The 23,080-nt window shown below is 51.8% G+C and overlaps 2 long non-coding RNA genes across 2 annotated transcripts; one reads left to right on the top strand and one right to left on the bottom strand.

The window, feature by feature from the left end:
- Nucleotides 1-5,809: 5,809 nt before the first annotated feature.
- On the bottom strand, nucleotides 5,810-15,660 carry LOC308180192. Its single transcript, XR_013940802.1, has 4 exons — nucleotides 15,534-15,660; nucleotides 14,139-14,235; nucleotides 11,353-11,583; nucleotides 5,810-8,731 (listed from the first exon to the last, which is right to left on the bottom strand). It is a non-coding gene; the product is annotated as an uncharacterized lncRNA (long non-coding RNA).
- A 589-nt stretch (nucleotides 15,661-16,249) lies between these two features.
- LOC308180191 lies at nucleotides 16,250-19,023 on the top strand. The gene is made up of 3 exons (XR_013940801.1): nucleotides 16,250-16,352; nucleotides 16,879-17,036; nucleotides 18,621-19,023. It is a non-coding gene; the product is annotated as an uncharacterized lncRNA (long non-coding RNA).
- Nucleotides 19,024-23,080: the final 4,057 nt, after the last annotated feature.

The following is a 23,080-nucleotide window of genomic DNA, read 5'->3' as shown; positions in this document are numbered from 1 at the left end:
GCTGCTCTGTCCAAACAATGCTGATCCTGATCTGTAGTTTTTGCTTTTCTAAACTCCTTCTTTAAATGTATTCTCATACAGCAGTGTTGACCTTTTCCACCAGCCCCTGTGGAGTGAGGTTGTATCTTGTGTAAAAGTCATATCAAATGGGCCACAAAAAATCACTCTTGCCTGATTAAAATGAATAGTCTAGACGACATGTGCATTTTCCTTCTGTGTCGTTAGCTTTGTGTGAGAGCTTGCAGCAATCAGGGCATTTATGGGAGAAATACAGCTACAGGTACTGCTAGCTGCCTTAGCGGATACTAATTACAATCCTTGTAAGGATTGATTTGCAAAGAAAATTTCTATTGCCTCAAGGACAAATGCTTGTGCAAATCATATTATTGTGTATAAAGAAATTGGTAACACTTTGTGAAACAGTTCATTTATAAATACTTTACTATTTATTAAATTAAATGGTATAACAATCCTTTTGCTAAGTTAAAATATAGTGGTTTTTTTTTTTTTTCATTATTTCTGTGCTGTGAAACAGGCTATTAGATTTTGGTCTATATCACTTGTTAAGATTTTATCGTCTGTGCATTTTGTAACATGCTGCATCTTAGACATCTAGGGCACCCGTGCTGTGCTGAAGGCAATATGGAAGGTAGCTAACTTCAGCAACCCCTTTCCATTTTCTTAATTTGGTCCTGAAGTTCTAGAATAGAATAATTCTGAAATTGCCTGTTTTTTGGAGCATGGGATTTCACTGGGGCAAATAACACAAACTACAAGCCATCTCCATAATTATAGGTTTCACTTCTGAAGTGAAAATGGTCCGTACCCAGGCTCTGTTGGAAACAGGTCTGGATGCTTTGGGGACCAAGGTTAACTGCTTTTAAAACATATGAGAAGTGTTTCCCACCCAGGAGTGAGTGTGCTAGTGGAAAGCTCCATTTGAATTCACCTGTGCAAGCTGCAGCAAGCAGAAGCGTGTGGCTGCCTGGTCAGGCAGCAGGGGCGATCCCGTGTGGGTTCCCGGCCCCTCCGGCACAGTTCACACAAACAGCAAGTGCCCAGCACGGGTCCCTGACCTCCTGGCAGGACATCTGATTGCTGCTTAGGGGAGGATCAGCAGCTCCCTCATCCACGCGCTCAGTCCTCCCCAGAGAAGCTGGTGGAGACTTGCTGATGGGAAGCATCCTGCACAGTGTCCAAATCCTTGGGCTGGTTTGGGTGTTGCTACTGTGTGCATGCTCGGAGGTGCTGGTGCTTCGCTCTGCTCATGCTGTTGGTCAGGAGCCGAGTTCTGGTTATTTGTATTCCCATGGAGGGTGGAGTGAGGCCAGGCCCTGTGTCCAGATTCACCGTTGTCCCCCTGACCACACTTCCAGCATGGAAATTATCCAGTTATTTTATTCCTATTGTGTACTTTACCTTGAGAAATTAGGAAAGGAAGAACTGTGCAAGGGGAGATGAGAACGTTAGTTACATTTATCAGCAATCAAGGACCTGCACATTAATGGTGCTGCGCCAGCACTCCCAGGTTTGCCACCTCCATTCCTACTTGGAGAAAAAGAAGTTGACCTTGCCTTCTAAAATTCTTGTCCACTCTGGAAAACAAGCAGACAGGACATCTTTACTGAGCTAGAAATTTCTCTTGAATGTACCCTCTTTAATTTATGTTCCCTCTCACTTCATTGCCTGCAGCAAAACCCATTAATGGTGGCGGTTTGTGACACAACTGCAGGCTCCTCTAATGGGTAGCTCTCCTGCAATCCCACAGCTCTCTTGCTTCAGAGGAATTTGCTGGCATTGTGGTGCTCAGCTTCTCCCCCTCTATTTCCCAGACTCCAGAGACTAATCCTTCCTTCAGTTGGTTTTGCTGCTACTATGGCAATATTTTCTCCCCCATAGTGGTAATCATACAGTGGTCTCTGAGAACAGCAGGAGAAACGGTGCCTGTTAGATGCATAAAAGGTAAGATGAACTACATGTCATAAAACTTTTAAAAGTTCCTTTTTTGTGTTTGTGCGGGGGTTATTTTATATGGCTTTTGATATGAAGCTAAAATTGCACATCAAAAAGGATAATGCATCTTTAAGCTGTTACAATGACTTCTAAATTTTTCATTTAATGTCAGTGAGGAAAAAACCCCCTCAGTTGGCTGAGTTACGTTGGTGAGATGGCTGTTTCATTCCATAAAGTGTCTGCAGTGGATTTGAACAGTAGGAAATCCAAGGGTGATAAATAGCTATTTCTAAGTAAATTTCATGCAATTGCCCTTTGGTTAAAGTCTTTCCTCTCAGCACTTTCCTGTGCACATAGCCCAACTAATAATATTCAGGAGCAAGTGCTTTCCAGTGTGACAACTGATTGCACTTTGAAGCAGTAAATGGCTGATTTCATAATTGGTATAATTTTTCACAAGTACCTGAATGTCATATACAGAAAGAATAAGCAACCTGGACTTAATACGGGAGCTTTTTCAATTCTCCTAAAAATCAATAATGTATTAAACCCCTCTAACTGATTAAAATAATGTGAACCCTGAGTAGGTTTTGTGAGGAAGGCAGGTTTCTTCAAGGGTGGCAGATTTATGGCAAAAGGGTTAATACATGGGGAGAATGGGGATATGTTACAGATGGAGTCAGTTTTCCTAATTAAACTTTTATCAAGATTTTCCTGGTTTGAATTGTTTCACTTAGTGCAATGGAAAAGAGCATTTCCTTTATTGTTCAGGCCAGCACTTGCAGCGCTCACATGTGCTGAGAGCACCGTCCTCGCAGAGAAGGTGATTATAATAACAAGAAAGATGGTATCCATTCTGAAGATTACATGCTAGCTCCAGAGGATTCCTCTGCCCTGTGACAGGAAAAGGCACAGAGCAGTTTTTCAGCGGTGAGCTTGTGTTTTCACGGTGTGTGGATGCCTGTGCAGTCTCCTGTATGGCCTGGAGCCCGGGGCACAGGCCCAGCTCTGGCCTGGGGAGGATGTTGCAGTAGAAATTACTTCCCTTTGTGGTGGGCAACTTTTTTTTTTTTTTTCCTCTTTGCATAGGAAAGTTCAATTAGTGTCACAGTGACATGAATGTTATTAGCAGTGTTACAAAAGAAAGAGCCTATCTATCAGGAGATAAACGGAAGGTTATATTTTTTTTTTCCTCAGGATTTTAAGATTTCTTGAAGTCCTTTCGGGAGGACTATTGAGAAAAAATGTTTGAAGATCTATCAAGAAAACATTTGTAAAGAGAAAAGCACAGATGCAGTCTGACAGCAAGGACATGCAGGCAGGTGCAGGGGTTCCTGGCCCCGCGATGGCTCCATTGGGATGTCCGGCAGCCGAGTGTGCCGCCAGCGTCGGGGGGGGGCAAACCAGCGGGGTGCTTAAACACCCGATGACTTCCATTAAAGCTTGCGCCAGCTCCTGCAGCCCGTGGTGCTGTTTTAGTCCCAGCGCTGTTCTCCCCCCGGCCAAGTGGCACTGTGTCCCCTGCCCCCAGGGGACACGTCCCCACCTACCCTATTGCAGGCCCCTGGGTGCCAGCTGTGACCCTGCCTGCCCCGCGCGCTCCCGGTGCTCTGCGGCCCCGTCCCTCCCCAGGAAGGCTCTTATCTCCCCAGAGCTGTCATACACAGGTGATTTGGGGAATCTATTGAAACTTCACTTCTCAAGATCAAACATCTTAAGCTCCATATTATTCACGTTTGTCTACTGTTTCTAACTCATTTCCTATTTTCCAGCTGAGGAACTCTGCCAGAAGCGCTCTTTGCCAGAGATTAAAACAATTTAGGAAGCAGACACCCAATTCCTTTCTGTGGATAGTAGGCAAATTGGATATCTGTGAGAAGCAAGCAAATTTTATTATCGACAGATAGTTTGCTACTTAACTATCCTTAAGAATCCCCAAGTATTTACAGGTTTTTGTTGAGTGTCCCGAGCCAAACAGAAAACATCGGAGCGTGCTCTGCTCTGTGGAGGGACCTGGAGCCTCTTGGCCCTGCCTGGCCCCCGTCCCTCTGTCTGTGCGCCGTCAGGTGCACCTCCTGCGCCGTGCTGCCACCCCTCCAGGGCAAGCTGCTCCCGGGCCGGGTGCTGCAGCCCCATCCCTTCCCCGTGCAAGTGAGCAGCAGCTCGGCACCGGAACTGGTGTGCTTGGGATGTGGCTGCGTGTGCCCAGGTCGCCCAGCACAGCCGCTGCCTCGCCCACCGTGGTGTCGGGGCCTTGTGCTCCGTCTTATCGCTGGCTTTTGAAGTGCTCCCCCGGGGGCTGCGGCGTGACAGCTCCCAGAGAGCCGACCCCTGGCTGGGGCAGCTGTGGGCATGGTGCGGGGGGTGCCCGGGCTGCGCTCAGGGGAGCCTGGCGCTGCCGCACGTGTCGCTGCCACGCGTCACGCAGCTTGCGCCGCCGTCACCGAGCACAAGCTACTGAAGTGAGAGCAAGTGTCCGGGAGAAACGAGCAGAACTCAAATGCCACAGGCTGAAGCGTAGCCGTAAACGAGTCTTCATGGTAGCTGTGTTCTGTTCAGGGCTCGATGTTTTATACCCACCAGAAAAGCTTTGTTCTGAGCTCGTTGGAGGCAATGTGCTGTTCTCCTAACGCAGCTTGTGCTGTGTGAATTTGCTTGGATGTTTGTAATGAGGCCAAGGGACATGTGAAATAGCATTTATGTCATTAGCAGTGGCTCTCATTGATTTGTATCAAAATAGCTGTTTTAAATGTAATTACCACTAATTTGTGAAAATGCACCATTAGATATGTAAATTCATTGGCTAATGGCTGCATGAGGCAGACTACATTGAGTGGGATGACGTGGGCTAACGAAACCGGCATCATTTCTCAGCTTGCTAAGCAGGTTCCTGTGAGCTGGTGGGTGCCAGAGGGCTCGCTGGCCTCCCCCGGGCTGCGCCAACATCAGCGTGCACCGCCCGCGGGGTGGGAGCAAAGGGGGCTCGGAGGGGCCGTCCCGGCAGCGTGGTCCTCAGTGCGCTGGTGCACGGCAGCGATGCCTCACGGCCCTGCTGCAAGCGTGGTACGCGGGGCTTGGGTGGGTACTGCCAGGATCCAGGAAAACAAAGGGGCGATGGCTCTTAAATTTACACAAAGATCAAAAAAAATCATGGGATCGTTCATCAGGATTGCTGTAGTTCTTGACCACATAGTAAATGATTTATTTAATCTTAATATATTCCATAAAGAGTCCCCATATTTCCATAAATATGTCATATCTACCTAATACATAGTAATGAACCTGCTCCAAGGGTAAATAAATAAGATCTAAGCTCAGCAAGCCAATGTTTATCAAAGGGAGATATACAGATATTGAGTCCTTTAAAGTACCATTCTTCACAGCAATCGCAGCCAAGTTAGGCAATTTATAACATGTCAAGTCAATTAGAAGTCCCAGTGGGCACAGCGTGAGCCTGGGTGTGGAAAGGGGGAAACCTCTGACGAGGAGTGGGTCTGTGGTGCGTGTCCAGGGGGTGTGCGCTCCAGTGGGTGTGAGCACGCTCGTGCACGGCCGCACAGCTGGCACACCGCTGTGCGACGCCGCAGGGAAATGCCACCCGTGCTGCTCCTCCCTCACGGGTACTTCGGAGCTAGGGGGGAGTTTTTTCCAATACATTATCCGTCTACTATGGCTATTTTAACATGAGTTACTTTATTTTGGGATCTCTTAGTTTCCATGTTTAGAAAAAAAAATCTTTTGTTTTGAAGCTTTTTTATTTAAAGCAATTGAAGTAGTTTCAAGATAAATTTTTCTTGGATTGTTTTAATTTTACTTATTGCATTATTTCCATGGAGTTATGTGTAGTAGTGCATAACATAGCATAATATACTAGTCAAGTATTTATTTTTATACAAATACATTATGATACAATTGCAAATGGAATTAACCATTAATTTGTAAAAGTTGCACCTTTTAATCTTATTTTCTATAGCAAAGTGTTTCCTGTCTCTGTTGTAATTAGTTTGACAAAGTCAATAATAATAGAATATTCTGATTATGTCAATATGACATGTAATATTATGCACTTCTACTACTATTATGCATATTATGACATGACTTGACATGATATGACAGGTCACATTATGCGCTACTACTGATGTCATAAAATAATGTAAAAGTAATGAAAACAAATTTTGAAATGAAAAATTTTTAATGAATTCATGATTTTTTCTAAGACAAATTCCTAGGCCAATTGTCTTCATTTCCAATTTAAAAAAAAAGTTCGTTTTCTTTTCATCCAGAAGGCAAAAGGGTTCTGTAACATTTCCCACGAGCAGGGAGCCCCTTGGTTTTGAGCCGCTCACCAGCCCCAGCTGCTTCCTCAGCGCGCAGCTCACTCACGGCCCACACGGGCACCTTGATGCCTGCAGCCTGGCGTTTGGCACGTCTCACCCGCTCGTGCGCGGGTGCTCTGGGTGCACGTGGGTGGGTTGCCCCTGGCAAAATGTGCCGCAGGGCCCCTGTCCTGGGGCACGAGCTGCTGGCATGCAGGGCTGTGTGGTTCCCTTCCCTTTCCCTCTGCCTGCCGCCTCCCAGCTCTGCTGCCGCTCACCCTGCTCTGCTCGGGGCGCTTGCAGAGGACGCGGGTCAGTCTGCTTCTTTCCCAAGTAAAATATTTTATTCCTCACACCCTACTTGACTGCCTGCTCATTGCTTTGGTCACCCACAATACAATCTGGTTTTGTGCTGACTTTTAAAATCCTGAAAAGTGGGACGTAGAAAACTCCGTGTAAAACTTGGCCGTGTCCTGGCAGCTGATAAGATGTGTGTGATGGAGACGCTTGCTGACATCAGAATGGCAAATGGTTTATTTGTGAGCTTTTTAATGTGAAGTGTGCAGCATGCTGCTCCTATTTTATATTCATTTTTACTGAGATACAGTGATAATTCTCACCTCCCAGAGACACAAAACAGTTTGGAAAACATTTATAACAAGTCATTAGTGAGCTGGATGCTTAAAACTCTGAGTCTGTCCTGGTTTCATATACGTTGTACTTCTGAAGGTGTAGATTCCCTCTGCAAATCATTAAGAAAAATTGGTACTTGCTGGCAGGTAGGTAGGAGTTTTAGTGGCCTGGAGATTTAAGCAGAAATCAAATATGGTCACCGGGGAATGTAGATTGTGCTCGACGCTCTCCTACCTAAGAAGCAGTCAGATAACGCAGCAGCTGGAATTTGGATTCATTTTTAATGAAATACTTTTTGCAACAATCCTACAGCAGCCCCAAATGGTGGCAGATCAGAGGACTGCCAGGTGGAAGATCTCCGCCTGTCTCAGCTAATTCAGGAGCCCTTTTCTCCACGCAGGGCCGGGGCCGTCTGGGGAGCGGTGGCTGCGGGCGTGCGGCTGAGCACAGCCGTGGCAGGCAGGGGCACGGGGCGTGCGTGGGGCAGGCGGCAGCTGGTGACTGCAAAGGGCTGCACGAAGGAGAGGCCCCTGGCAGCCCCGAGCCCTTTCACCTGCGGCCGTGCACCAGGACGGACCACGAGGCGCAGCTGCCGAGGCGCCCCTTCCAGCACATGGCTCGGCGGGGGTGGCACCAGGCGCACCCAGGCCTGCCGGCTGGGTGCAGCCCCCGCAGCCCCCCGAGGCTGGGCTGGCGCGGCTTTCCAGCGCTGTCTCCCTGGGAAGGGGGAGGACCTGCTCCAGGGCCCGCTGGCCCTCAGGTGCGGTGGGCAGGCGTGCACCCGGCTGCCCGCTGGGCGCTGCTTCCCGGCCTGCTGGGCGCCTCCAGCGCCTTTGGGTGCCCTGGTACGTCCTGCGCCCCCCTGGCAGTGGGACGGGGGCACCAGCAGCACGGCTCCCTCTCGGCGGCCTCGCTGCCAGGTCAGTGCTGAATCCCCCGGCACCGCTGCCCAGCACAGAGGAGCCACGCGGGTACGTGGGCTCTGGAGGCGTTTCTGAGGGGCCGTGGGTCTCTACGGCAATGCCAGCCGAGTGTGACAGGCCTGGCCAATGCAGTTCGCAGAGGAGCCAGACCCAGACAGGGTCTCCTCCTGACCTGAATTTCCAGCCGTTATAGGACCCGCGGCCCCACGCCTACCTCCCCAGGCACTTGGAGCCCCCCCCTCGATGTTCCTGTTTTACCATGACCAAGTCCCATCTTTGCCATTTGCCACCTCAGCTGGCAGTGGAGGTCTCTGCACAGAGTTGTCCCCGCATCCTGTGCTCAGACTCGTGCCGGAGGGGTCCCAGCAGCACTGCGCCTTCCTTGCCAGCACTGCAGTTACTGCAGGAGGTGCATTGTGCGTGTGCTTCGCTGAGGCTGCTCTCTGCTGCTGTCACTCCTCCACTGAAGCCACCACAGGATCATGCAGGTGACAGCATGCTGCTGCTCTGGAGACAAATTTGCTTCTACGCACATCCCACCTCTCCTCAGCCCTGCGGCGGTGCCAGCACTCCTGCTCCTGCAGAGCCTGCGCCAGGAGGAGCACAGCACCCGCACACATGCAGCCACGGCCCCCGTCTGCCCTGCTTCAGGGCAGCGTCACGGTGCGGGAGAGGCCCACATCTCCAGTGCAAGGTGGGGCTGCTTTCTCCCTACCTCTTGCACAGGAGGGCAGGGGCCGGCCCCCTGGGATATTCCCCACCTGGCAGCAGCGGGAAGTGGTGGGTGAGCCCTGCAGAGCCCATCCTTCCCTGCTACCTCTGTCCAGTAACGTGTCTTGTTGGGGCTCTGTCCTTCGTGCACTGGACGGGCAGCAGGTCTGACAACAACTCCCAGGCACAAGGACCCTGGTGATACAAAAAAGGTCATTGAGGGACCTCACCAGGGTCTTTTTCAAATGGAAATGTCATTTATTATTATTTAGAGCTGAGAGTGCTCAGAATAAAGGCAGCTGATGGCTGGGGAAGCTTCAGCCCTGACAGCCTCTGCTCCCAGTCACACACAATGTGGTGTGGAGGAGCGCTGAGCCGCTGTCCTCCTGTTTGGCAGCTGCAGGACTTCCCTGCCTGCCTGCCAGGCGTGGGGACTGGTTGGCGAGGGGCTGGGTGCTCCCCACACGAGGTCCCCATGCCCAAGGGGCCCCGGAGCCGTCAGAGGAGGTGGCCAGGTGGGTGCCCAGGTGCCAGGAGCTGTGCAACGCTGCCCCTCGTCAGCACCCTGACCTCACCTGCGCTGCAGCCAAGTCTGCAGGAGGGAGTGGGACCCGAGGGGGACCCCGCCAGGTTTGGAAGCAGGGGCTGGGTCTCAGCTGTCCTTCAGTGGTGCCACCCTTGCTTTCTGGGAGGTACAAGGCTGGAGGGACCACCAGCCTGCTGCTGCAGTAGGACATGAGCATGCAGCATCCTCTGTTTCTGCTTGAAACGCAGCACAGCAGAGGTGTGGGAAGTGCCCTGCAGTGCTGGCTGCTGCCGTCCCTGGTGCCGCCTGCTGTGGCTGCCAGCTCCCAAGGTCAGACAGGGCTGCCAGCACATCAGACCCACAGGAGTTTCTTACAGAGCTGTGAGGCAGCAGGGGATGTGGGTGAGGAGCTGCAACATCTGCTGATGGCTCTTCAGAAACCAGGGGACACCAACAGATGCTCGGGCACAGACGTTCTGGTCCTGGTGGCCCAGCTGCATGGGCCAGCCCCATGCCCCCACCAGGCTGCAGCTCCGGCTGTGCCGCTGGCACAAAGGATTGCAGCCGTGCTGGCAACACCAGGCTGCCGCCGACCCCGGGGTCCGGCTTCCTCCTGTCCTCCCGAGGTGCTGCTGGGGCAGGGGAGCGATTCCTATAACCGCTGCCCATCAGCACCCGTCTCTGGGTCAGAGAAGGGAATTATTAGTGCAGCCACCACATAAAGCTGAAATCCCAGCAAGGGCCCAAAGAGGAGCGCGTTGCCCAGGCACAGCAGCCTCCACTCCCCAGCTCCGCTCGGCCGCTGGCCTCCCCACCTGCGGCACGGGCTCGGGCTGTGCAAACAGCCCTGGCTGGGAGCTATCTCGGTGCAGGCGCTCGTTGGAGTGCCACTGCCACCTCCATGAAAGCAAATGAAAGAGTTTCGATCCAAATTGCATTTCCCCTCTTAGTCTGGAGTATGTCGGCACATTACAGCCTATAATATTCCACTGCTGCTCTTTTGCATGATTTTTTAATTAAAAAACTATGGAGTAAACAAACATTCTGCTCTGGAGTAGCCCTGCAGAGACCCATCGATAGGCACATTTACATCCCTACACTTTTTCAAGAAAGTTTATATCTTAACAACAAAAAAATAATAATAATATTACCCACCCAAACAGTTAGTATTGGATAAAAGTTTGAAGTGAAAGGCAGCTGGCAACCTTCTCCAGCCCATGAAATGATATTAACATTTTATTATTCTAAGGTGAGCTTTTTGAAACGGAATTTTAAATGTTACCCTGCTGTTCCAGAACACAAAAACCTTTAATTTTATGCAAATGAACAGCGAGGAGCTGAGCGCTTAATGTAAACGAACACTTTCTTTGTAGGAGAGGTTGGAAGAGAAAAAAAATTTCCCAGGGATTCTTTAATTGCTGTCTGAAATTATGTAAATCCCACCGCTAGGCAGAACGCAATTATCCCGTGCCCCTCTCTGCCAGCATTGCTAATGTCTAACAAAATATCGGTGGGTGACATTTAGTCGAGGTAATGCAAATGAGAATTAATTTTTTTCCAAGACAAAGGGCAGCTAAAAGATCACCTCATTCATATACAGCAGAGGGGGTGTGGGGAGGCAAAACCAGAGGACTCTGGCAGGGAGGGGTGGTGCGGGAATGAAGGAAGACAGAGGAAAGTTGTAGTTGTGACAGTCCACGGGAAGCTGGGACCCGGCCAAAGTTGATGAGCATTTCTGTATCTCTTTATTTTTTAAAGGAATGAACCTCTGGGCGGGGAGCTGGTTGTTTGTTTTTCTGTTTAATTCATGGTCATCCTGACAAGGGGGTAGGGTGGGAAATGTGATTGAAACCCCCTAATGGCTCTGCCTTGTGTTGAGTAAAGACCGCTTGTAATTTATCACCTAGTTGTGCTGATAACTAGCAATAATTCTATTAAATATTCAAAGTGAGGCTTTCGCAACACAATTATCAAATGGGATTTGTTAGTTCAGAAATCCTTCATGAGCACAAAAAGGTGCAGAGAGTGTGCTGTAGGGTAATGGGCTTCCCTTACTGCTGCTGCCGCCACCGACTCTGGGGCTACCTCCCGGAAAGCTACATCCCTGCCAGCATTTGGAATGGGGAGGGGGAGGCTGCTTCTATTTTTGTAGCAGAGATCAGGGAATTCACACAGGATTTTTCCTTCTTTTCTCTTTTTGTTTCCCTTTCTGATTTTTATTTTTGGTTCTTGAGTTTCATAGCTGTCTTTGCTTCTAAGTCCGCATCTAAGAGCTTGCAACTCTGCTTACCTTTTAGAAGAGAAAAGCAAGCCCCAGTGGGAGATGGTGCAAGGCAGGGGCAGGTATATGTGAAGAATGATGAAGTACATAGATGCTCAGAAGCCTCCAGATCACGGTAAGGAGTGCTGCTGGAATTATCCTTTGAAATGTACACTCTCTGCAGGGAGGCCCCAGGGATCATCCTTGCTGGAGGAGACGGGCTGAGTTGCACCATCTGCTTGGGATTTAGGACAGGCAGATCTGTGAAAATATGAATTAAAAATACAGAGTACCAGGAAATAGTTTCCTCTTGCCCATCTTTTGATATTATACCGAGCAAACCTGGGTGGCTGGTGCCGCCTGTGTGCCACGGTGTCCTCACGGCAGGGCTCCGCTGCCCGGGGCTGGCTCCAGCCAGCACGGACGCTGCCACGGCTTGCGCCGATGCCCCCGCGCTTCGCATTCAGCCCTAGGGTGTCAGCACCCCGCGGCCCGTCCCAGGCAGTGGGGCTGGTGGGCAGGGCCCCGGTGGGAGTGCTCGCGCCTGCTGCAGCGGGTGGGTGGTCCCGGTGGCGGTGGCAGGGGCGCGCAGCCCGCGGTTCGGCCAGGGCCAGCCCGGCTCACATGCCTGGCAGTCCGGTGTGCGGCGGCACTCATCCGCGGTGCCTCGGCAGGGGCACCCACACAGCGTCCTCTGGGCCTGGGCCGGTGCGCTGCCCCACGCTCCGAGGAGCGGCCAGACCCGGCTGGGTGACCCCGGCAGCGCAGCCTGCAGCCCGCACCCGCTGCACAGTCACCTCGCGAGTGCGTGAGCTCCAGCGCTGAAAGGAACAGACAAATCATCCGTTTCCTATTGTGTTCCCTTCCCTTGAGTTGTTCAGCCTGGTGCATTGGAATTCCTAAGTGAAAGGAATTCCCAAGTCACCCACAGGGAGCTCTCCAGGCTGCCCAGAACCTCCTGCAGCTGCTCTGGGAACCACAGGGCTACGCGCCCGTGCGGGCTGCCCCGGCGGCGGCAGTGCCGGGGATGGAGGTGGCTCGGTGCCATTGCAGGCAGAAGCTGCCCCTTGCCTGCAGGGCACTGCCGCCGTACAGACAGCAGCTGTCCTTGTCCTCCTAAAATTTATAATCTTTATAATCTAAGATTTAGACTCTTCAAAGCTTTATGCCTGTCTTTAACCTGTAGCACATGCATAGTCTCAGTGGGATTTCTCATCTGCTAAGAGTTAAGCATGTGCATAAATCTTTGCAGGCTTGGGGCCTAAGGCATTCCTGCTCACACATGCACACACATTCCTGCGCACACGAGTCATGGAACGACTGCCGTGCAAATTCTCACTCGCAAGGCTGTGTGTCAGAGCAGGGAGGCATGCCAAATCCTTTATGCTCGCACCAACCTCCTGAGCATTTCTCAAGCTTTTTGGATGCCGTGGTGGTGTTGAACTTCTGACACCACCTTTAGCAAATTCCCATTCTCTGTCTGCATTTCTGGGAAGCACAAGGAGGGCTGTTAGCAGGCAGTAATTGTGCCGGTGGTGAGCGCAAGCAGGGAGCAGTCATTCACAGTCACAGACGGCATTTGGGTCAGGGTGAGAACAGCAGGTAGCTCAGGAAGAGTACTGGCATACCAGGTACTTGGCATGAAAAGGAAAGCATGCTGAAGGCTTGCTGGGCCGTGAGTGCTCCTCTCGCCTCCCTCCCCTGAGCTGCACGCTTAGAAACACGGCCAGGGCAGCAAGCACTGGGCCCAGGGCTGACCTATGCAGGCTGACACTGTCCAGTGCAGCCTTTTGTGTTCACTGTTGTGAAGATTTTTTAACTGGCTCTATCACATCAGTTTCGGTTTCATCAATGCAAGCTAGCCCAGAGTGAAATCCAGATAAGAAACCAGTGCAGATTTTTTGGTGGCATAACAGAACTGACAAAGCACCACGCCTACCCCAGGCATAGCATTCTGATAGCCTGTGTTTGTGGAGTGCTTCTGCAGGTGCTTGCACTTGGCAGCACAGTATTTGCAGGGGTCTGGTCTATGAGACTTCACTACAGGAATATATAGCCTTTACTTTCTAAGTAGTAGTTTCTGCCATCAAGTGATGAAAAAAGAAGCAATCCACTTTACATTTAAAATCATCACTGCAAAACTCCTTTTTTGCCCTCATGCAATGTTGATGTTGTTTTAAGTCAGATGACATGAACTTTCATGAAATTACTCTTTTCACTTCATATCTTGAGTTTGCAATGTGAATGGATACGGTATTTTTAATTTAGGGTTAGAAAATCCAGGCAAAGACATCAGGTGAGAAGTGGCATTTCATAAATGTCTTGTGTTCTACAGCATTCACTTTGTTAAGGACGAAATCACATTAGTTTCCCTAAAACATCATCTGCACGCTGCACAAAGTTATTGCTGTTAGAAGCAAACCCTCGGAGAAGAATTGCACACACTGGCGTTTGCGATCTGCAGCTTGCTGCGGGCTGCTGCCCACTCGCCGCGCGGCCGCGAGCGCCCGCAGTCGCTCAGGTCAATTGCTATTTGTCAACGGGAGCCGTGGCTGTGCCCCAGGCAAAGTGCTGATCACAGCACAGCACCCTCTGAACTGACCCGGGCATTTAGCCTTTTCTGAGAAATATTTACAGAAAGGTCAGCAAATGCTTTGTGACAAGACGCTAGCACATCCCTAACCTACTCCCATCTCGCTCCATGCCTCGCCTCGTGTTCTGGGCACAGAGCAGCAGGAAGAGGAGGTCCTGTGTGCTGTGGTTTCCAACCTATTCCTTAACATTGCAAAAGCACCTCGATGAGCTGATCTGCCTACCTGGGAGGGATGGGCTTCTGCAGGTAACCCAGTCTGTTTCCAGGGGACGCCTTGCAGCAACCAGCTCCTTCCTTTGTGGCCCCATGAGGTCCGGACCCTGCCATATAAAGAAGAGCTCTGCTTGTTCTGGTTGCAGCCTCCCACCGTGCCACTGTACCTCCATCCCGCAGTGTCGGATTTGGGAGCTGTGGCCGAAAGGGAACGAACAGGACCTGTTATTGGAATGCTGGTAAGGGGAGAACGTTACAGCGGGGTTACGGGGAGGATGGCTCTGTGCACTGCACCATAGCAGCACCAGCTGTCCTTTGCTGACAGCACCAGGTACCCTAGGCTCTGCAGCCAACTGTACTTCGCCGTCCTATTGACAATCAGTTCTTCTGGCAAACGTGCCTTTGCTGTGCCCCCCATGGCTGCGTAAGGTAAACTCAGCCACCAGGCACTTGCTGACCTGGCGGCTGGCTCCGTCTGGGGCTCCCGGCCCGACAGGCAGCAGAGGGAGGCGAGCTGGACCTGCCCCGCCTGGCAGTGCCAGTTGTTACCCGCGGAGAGGCAGACAGACAGACAGACAAAGCAGCAGCAGGAACCGATCGCGCCGAACAGATTTAGCAGCTAGGAAGTTCCTTGTAAGAAAATAGAGCTGTGAGGGGCAAATGGTCCTGAGGAAGAAACAGGCTTACTGTCCCTGAGCCCCCCCTGCCCTGAGATGGCCTGGGTTTCTAAGCAGATCAGAGTAAAAGCCTCCCGTAGCTGGGTAATTCTGCCTCTTTCCGATAAGCCGGTAACCCCATTAATAGAGAGTCTGGCATGGAGGGAGCTGTGCTGGGAAAGCGCTGCACCTCCACATGCACAGCAGATTAAAAAGGACTTAATCACAGTGCAGCCACAAAGTGCACTACATGGCATTATTCCTCTGAAATAAAATTTTATATACAGCCTATCTGAGAGCAGCACAAAATAAATACTTTTAAAATCTATGATTACTGTAGGTTTTTTTTTTTTTTTAATTTTATATTGGTGGCTGAGTTCTGCTCTTGCTCCAAAGGATTAGAGGGATAATTCTATTACAATTTAGTAACAAGATTAAAAGAGCCAGTTATCCATTTATGGGGGTCTATGGAAACGAGCAGTGGCTTCTGGAGGTCTCAGGATCTGGGTAGGTGTATCACTCACATCACAGACACATCCAAATCAGGTTAAGGCACAGGCAGGACATGCATGAGGTGAAAAGGTCTCCAGGGCCACCTGTCCTTGCATTATCATGAGAAGTGTTCAGGGACTCAGAGGGCAGAAAGGACACAGATGGGCAGACTTTCCAGTGTGAAGAGTCATGGGCCAGAGAAGAAAGGAGGAAACAGCAAAAAATGCTCTAGAAATAGAACAATCCACACAACCCACCAGGAAGGAAGCACCAGTACTGCCACGTATCCATGTGAGGAGCTGTTCCACACAGCAGCCGATGCCAGTGCCAGGGGTCGCAGTTTTGTTGCTCTAAGCTGTCTGTGATTTTTCTGCATTGATAAAGCCTTGGCTCTGCAGATGAGAAAGCCTGAGGCTGGCAGTGGGAATTCCTGCTGGGGTGGTGAGCTACGCAGGACACGGCTTGTCCTCATTCCTCCCACGTGATGCAGGTAACAAGGACAGCACTGTAATTACGCATCTGAATGTCAGCTTTGCACTGATGATCAGTTATACAGTTATGAGGATATCTGAGCATTTGAGTTTAAAATGTGCTTTCCATGAGCACTACTAAGTTTCCGTTGCAAGGATGTCAGCTGAAGATGACCATAGCAGGAGTCACACCCAAGTGAAGGAAGGGAATTTTTTAGCTCTTTTGATGAGTACATGTGCAAAACCATTCACAGTGTCTCAGACTGGAAATTCCATTGTCAGAAGCTCCCTTGCAAAAATGTTGTACACGTCAAGCCACACATGTGCAAATGGCATGAAACACTCAGGGTTATAAACTAGCTGATGCTGTCATTGTTACGTGTATCTTCTGTACTGATTAACTGATTAATTGATATTTAATTGATTGCGCTGTCAGAGTAGGACTTTAGCATGTGCTGATTGTCTCACCAACTGTTACTAACAAGTCTGAATTGCATTTAGTATAAATCCATAGGAACTGTACATAGGAAAGGTGCAGAAACTGCTTTGGTGGCAACAACGAGCTGAGTTCCTGGAGCACGGTCAGTGAGCAACGCCATCATTCAAGTATGAAAAGCTGTTTCTTCTTGCTTTTAAAAATAATTGTTTAGATAAATTTGAATTTAGCTGGTCAGGTGGGGTAGGAACTGTCCTCTGTTTGATTGTGCCAGCACGCCCCATGCTCACCCGGGTGCCGACCCAGCGTCCGTGCCGTTCTGCACCGCCGCCTGCCTCGGGCAGGGGACTGCTGGGGCAGCAGGACAGGGCTCGCAGGCTGGGCAGGATCGTGCACACCACCGTGTGCTGGACCTGCTTTGCTCCTGGGGAGTGGTCCTGTGCATGTACGGTACTTGCTTTGCTGTTTGTCAAGAGCTTCTTTAAAGGCTTCTCTGCAGTTACAGCCTACAGCAATCTGTCCTTTTCTCCTCAAACAAACCCTTTATAGACTTGTTCTTGTGAAATTTATGGGTTGTTGGGTGAAACATTAGGAAACATTGCATCAAAAATGCGGAATGCTTTCCCCAGCCTGAACCAAGGTCTGTGGCAAGTGCTGCCTGCTGAGATATGGCCCTGACAAGCCTTTTCTTCACAGCGGCTGGAGCTCCTAAATAACGGCAGCCAGCACGGGGAACCTGGCCCCGGGGCTGGGGCACCCGCAGCCCCTTCAGCCCGTGTCAGCGTGCAGGACCAGGTCATCCCTCCGGAATTACACAGATGCAGAGGATGTCACGGACCATCTTTTACAGATGCGTAAGTAGGCACGCCGGTAAACCCCCCGAGTTCACCGAGAGAACAAAGCTGGCTGCAAAGCAGTTCTAAATGAAGTATGAGAATTTGAAACGACCAATAGGTTTGCAGAAGAGCCACCAGACAATTGTAACAACGTTGTCTTGCTGTATTAGTTTAATGTCCACTTGAATCACTGACCTTAAGGTCTGAAAAGGACTAAATCTAGAAACAGATGATTTTTTCCATGCAACATGACAGAGGGGCTGTGGTCGCTTCTAAATGCAATTTTACGTTCACTTATGGAAATGCATTGTTCCTCGGCTACTTTAAAAAAGAAACCAATATATGTTCTCTTGAAAGGGGTTAGACCTCAATTATTTTAAAGCCATTGTGCACCGCGGCGGTGACATCGGCTGGCGGCGCGGCAGCGCCGTACCAATGCTACCCCCTTGTGACCACAAGCGACGGCTCGGGCTCGGCGCAGCGCGGCGCCGGGGGAGCCGCTGCCGGGCCGCGGGGCCGTGCGGGGCCGTGCGGGGCCGTGCGGGGCGGCCCGGAGCGGGGCCCCCGAGCGCCGCCCGCCCCCCGGTGCCGAGCAGGGCCCGGCCGCCCCCCCCGCGCCGCGCCCGGCCCGCAGCGGAGCCGACGGGGAAGCCGGCCTCGGGGGGTCCTCGCCGGGCTCGGCCTCGGGGGGGCCCCGCCGGGCCCGGCACCGCGGGGTGCGGCCCCCCCCGCCTGGCCGCGGCCCCCTCCCCCCCGGGCCGTCCTGCGGCACCGGCACCGCCGCGCTCGGGCGGGCGGAGGCGCGGCCGGGTCCGGAGCGCGGTGCTCGCCCGTCGGCGCCTCGCGCTGCTCGCTCTTTGCGTCTTGTTAATGAAAAGCATGGATGTAATTTCAATTAAAGATAATTACATATTTAAACTTAACATTAAATTCTGCACTAAAACAAAATTACACGAAATCTCAGTGTGCAGCCGTGCTGCAAGGCAGCGCGTGAGGCGCGGAGGAAGGAGATGCTGTTATGCAAAGTGAGCTGATCCCTTCCACGCTTATCTCCTGCCCGCGTGACGCTTCCCTGTCCGGCAAGTGAAATCGAGTCTGTTCCCACACGCCACCTTCCCGGCTGATGCCTCACACGCGGTCGTGCTGGGCAGGCCCTGCAGCCACCCAGGCATGGCTATTACCGCGTGGTGTAATGCAGACAAAAATTAAATACCCCATGAGCGAGAACATCCGTCAGCGAGGTTACAAATGGGGCTTTGGAGAGATTCTCATTACCAGCAGCAGTCACTGCCTTGGCCAAGCAGTCCGTTCCCAGCCGCCTCTGGTATCCATGGGAGGCAGCTGAGAGACGATGCAGTCGGAGGACCTCTGGTACTGACCAGGGTTCGGCCTCCTGAGTAAAGCTGGGAAGGTGTTTTGAATTAGCGGTGAAAAATGTGGTTCCCGGACTACAGAACTGTTTTGTGAAATCCATCAAATGTTTGCCTAAGAAGCAGTTTGCTGAAAATTGAAAACTTTTTTGATTTTTCTTTACAATACCTCCCCAAATCCCAAACACATTTCATTCTCCCAAAAGCAAATGCATTTATTTCCTGTCCTCAGACACGCTGAAAATTGCTGGTTTGAGATAACATAAATGGATCTTTACTCTCCTTGCTCCCTGTATGACCAGCATCTGCCTCTGCCTGAGAGTCCAGCATTGTCCTCGTGCTTGCTCGCATGTCAGCCTCTCGTGAGCACAGCGTGGGAGAGCAGCCGGCAGGGGAGCAGCGAGCATCCAACGCCCCCCCGGCCCTCCGCTGCAGCTCCAGCTCTGGTCTGTCGTGATGCCCTGCTGTGGCAAACCAAAGACACTGCGGCACCATCAAACCTTTACAGAGAGAGGCTTTTGTTTAATAAAACATGAAAATTATTCATTGTGTGATTTAATTTGATAGGAAATTCATGCTGCTCCTGTAATAATTATTATCATTATTGATTATTGCAGTGTGGCTTAGCAGCTGCAGCCACGGGCCAGAGCCCCACTGTGCACGTTGTGTTGGAGGGCAGACCTTGCCCTCGCAGATACACTGCACAGCCAGAACTGGATGCAAATGCAGCATGGAAATAGCAGTTTTGTGCTGGGTAAGGGTCAAGCCTGCTAGCAGACTTATAGCTGCACCAGGTTACACAGTTTGAGGACGAGAGAGTCAGGACTTCAGCTGAGCAGACGCAGTGCCCGTGGAACAGCGGGCAGTCTCACCCTGGTGGTGCTATCATTAAGTTTCGGCGTGATTGCTGCCTGCAGAGCCCTTTGCTTCCCTCCCTGGCAGCAGCTGCCTTCCAGCCTGAGGCGAGGTGGCTGCTCCTCAGCTGGCTGGGGGCTGGGGGGAGGAGGCTGCCGGGTTTTGCTCCTTCCCCAGGAGGATGCCCCGAGCTGGGGTGAGGGTCACAGCCCCACAGAGGGGCAGCACATGGGCACCCCCGGCACCGTGCATGGCACAGCCACCGCACACAGTGCTGGGGCTGCTCCTTCCGCATCAAGTGACTGCAGTTATCAAGCACTGACAAGTGGCATTAAAATTTATTAGCCAGCATAAAGTTTTATTTAAGGGATGGCTAGAGATTTTGTAGGCTCTGCTCGTCCCTACTTTGGCTGTCGGTGTCACCTCCAACAACTGCCGGACACAGCCCCACAGCCTCGAGCCGCTGGCCGTGTGTACGGGATGGGGTCACAGGGACACCGAGCGTGCTGTTCCCCTGGCGGGTCCCGTGGTGGCCTCGCACCCCACGCCCGCTGCTGCCAGCCCCGCCGTGCCACCCGCCCGGCGCCTGGCGAGGGAGCTCCGCCAGCAGCGCTCCCATTAATCAGTTTGGCAATCGTGAAATACACTACATGCGTACTGGAGTTTAAATCCTGGACTCACTAATGGTTTACTACCCACTAAATCCCCTTCATGTTATTTAACTTTTAAACCTAAGGAATATTCCAAATCAAAGAGGCTCTGTGTCACGCTCAGTCCATCTCAAAGAGCCAGGAATTAACATCTCTTCATGGCTCGACAGTGCCTGCCGCACTGAGCCACAGCTCTCTCCTTATTAATATTTATGATGGGGAGAGAAAGTTGCATAAATCTTAGTTGATACTTAATTAAACCCCACTTCTTTTGATTTCTTCTCTTTCAGCTTCGCTTAGTGTGGACTGTACAACTATTAGATGCTCATCCTGCAAAGAATAGCCTGGCACGCACAGCACACACACACGGGGCTAAATAGGATTTAATGTCCGCGGCCACCCCTGCTTATCTCCTGTGAACGGTCCCCGCTCATCTGCTGGCTTTTGTCGTCTTGGGCTTGCTGGGACGTCAGCTGGAGGCTTAAGATTATAAAGGCCCAATAGGCTAATGTGAGCCATGGCTGGAAAAGCACAAACCAAACTTCAGCCCCTTTGTTTTGTTTTATCTGTGTCTTGTGTCTGATCTTTCGTGTGATTCATAAGAAAACAGTTAACACGCAGCTGACATATCTTTGATACAATGATCATACAGAGGAAGCAGCTTGACCCCTGAAGGTTCTCGCATACAGCAGGATTGACACTTCACATTGACTTTGCTTCAGGCTTATCAACAAATCTAAGCCAATTTTATTAAAGAGCCGTGTGTGGTGTGTGGAACATGCCAGTTAGAGACAACTTCATTTATAGATGGCTCAGAAATCAGGCAAGTGCTTGGCTGATTTTCTTCTCATTCATGTTTTCACTTTGCTGGCAAATTTAACTTTAAAAAACTCATTGCGTGTTTCAGTGAAGGATGGAGAGCGGTAAAACCCCTCAACATTTCCTGGCCCTTTTATTAAGAACTGGGAGAGAGGTGGCAGGTCCCTGTTTCAGGGTAGTCGGGTCTGTCAATGAGCAAGCGGTGGCTGGTGAGAAATGCACAATGCCGCGGTTGCGGTCTGTCCCAGCCGGACCGGGGCAGTAAATCACCCCGGAGTCAGAGCCGAGGGAGATGCTGCCGCACGCCCTGCCCGTGCAGGCTCAGTCGGGCCCGGTTAGCCGCGGGCGGACGGCTGGAAGCCCTCCCCGCACGGCAGCCGCCAGCCGAGGCAGGGGGAGCGGCGGGCGAGCGGCCGGGGGGTGAGTGGCCCCCGCGCCCCCGGCACCCTCAGTGCCCCCACGCCCCTGCTGCCCCCGTGCCTGCCCTGCCCGGGAGGTCCCCGCACCCCGGCTGCTCCCGGGGCTCCTGTGGCTGCTGTCGGGAAGGAAAACTGGGGGAAAACTACCTCCCCAGAAATACCACCCCAGATTCAGCCAACCCCTTCTGCGCGGCCGTGTGGGCAGCACTCACTTTTCTAAACTGGCTTACCGGTTTTGTGCTTTATTTTTTAGCTCCATTTAACGTGCGTGCAATATTTTTAGCACTGAAAGAAGACCAGGGCAGGGTCCCTCAGGATCAGGAGCGGGGCAGTAAGCAGCCAGCAGGATCCACTGCTCTGAGGCATCATTTGGTAATTATGTCTCTTTTTATTCATGCAAATTTTATCAATATTATTTATATATTCAAAGCCATTTATAAATAATATATACATTTATGCTAAGGTAATTGCCTCAACTCGATTATTTGTCCCAGTTTTTATTGTCTATCCAGATGCTGAATATTAAAAGTATGTTTTCTTGTGTACATTAGTAGCTCAGAGCTGGATGCCTTGTCATGGGAACAACGCTGCTGCATCTGTGTGTGTGATGGGAGCAGGGAGAAGGCGGAGGGCAGCTTTGAGACCACGGTGCAGGAGCGGAAGAGATGCAGGAGGGACCGGGCAGAGAGCAGGGAGCGTCCTGGGGCTGGGGGCTGTGCTGAGGCCCCAGGCGAGGGCCGTGCACAGTGGTGCTGTCCTGCCCCAGTGCCCCAGGTCCCCCACAGAGCATGGCGCTGCCTGGGAGCCCTGGGAGCCCCGCTGTGCACAGCACGGGACGAGCACTGGAGCATTCCTCCCAAAAGCAAACACAAAGTGTGCCAGCAAAATGCCCCAGGCAGCCCCAGGTGGGCTGTGCCCTCCAGGAGGGGCACGGTGCCTGGGAGTTATGGCCCAAACCCCGTCCCAGCATCGCTCACATCCGCCTCCCACCTCCTCACTTACCAAAACTTGACATCGCAATGAAAAAAGATTAGGAGCATTGACAGGCCTGCAAAGGTGACAGCTACAAAGAAATATGGAGCAATCACATTGTCAGAGTGCCTATTAGGAACCTAAAAAACCTCAGCTCTCCTGCACAAGCAAAACTGATTTATTGCACAGCACAGTTCATGAACTCATCAGTGGTTTTGCATGGAGAAGAGATGGATTTTCTTTCAGATGTTTATGGTGTGAGCAGACTGTCCTGAAAGTTATTGTTTGATTTAATAAAATCAGTAGTGCTTGCTAGGGTGAAATAAGAACAGACCTGGATCTCCATCCAAAACACAAGCCAAAACCCATCCTGAGGCCTGAGGAAGGTCCATGCAATGCTGAGATAATGTTGCTCAGGAACAAGCAGTACCGCCCTCACCGGCGGAGGACCACCAGCACGGAGCAGGGCTGTTCTGCGGTGGCGGCAGCCTGGCTGGGGTGAGGGTTATGTTTTTGTCTCCCAAGAAACTCAGACCATGTAACCTTTTCTGACTGCCTTCCCCATTAAGGTGCAGCTTCCTCACGCGTTAGCGCAGTGTGTGGCAAGCTGGCGTGACCGCCGTGCTGGCACTGGTGCAGCAGGAGCAGCGGCTGCAGCGGCTGCGTGATGCCCGCAGCCCGGTGCCCGCAGCCTGGTGCCCGCAGCCCTGTGCCCGCAGTCCGATCAATGCCTGCAGCCTGATCAATGCCCGCAGCCTGATCAATGCCTGCAGCCCGATCAATGCCCACAGCCTGATCAATGCCTGCAGCCCTGTGCCCGCAGCCTGATCAATGCCCACAGCCCGATCAATGCCCGCAGCCCGATCAATGCCCGCAGCCCGATCAATGCCCACAGCCCGATCAGTGCCTGCAGCCCTGTGCCCGCAGCCCAATCAATGCCCCCAGTCCGATCAATGCCCGCAGCCTGATCAATGCCC

The sequence above is a fragment of the Anser brachyrhynchus genome, assembly GCF_964034855.1.
Source record: "Anser brachyrhynchus genome assembly, chromosome: 19".
NCBI lineage: Eukaryota > Metazoa > Chordata > Aves > Anseriformes > Anatidae > Anser > Anser brachyrhynchus.
Note: the sequence above shows the minus strand (reverse complement) of the source record. Positions and strands in the feature narration are given on the sequence as shown.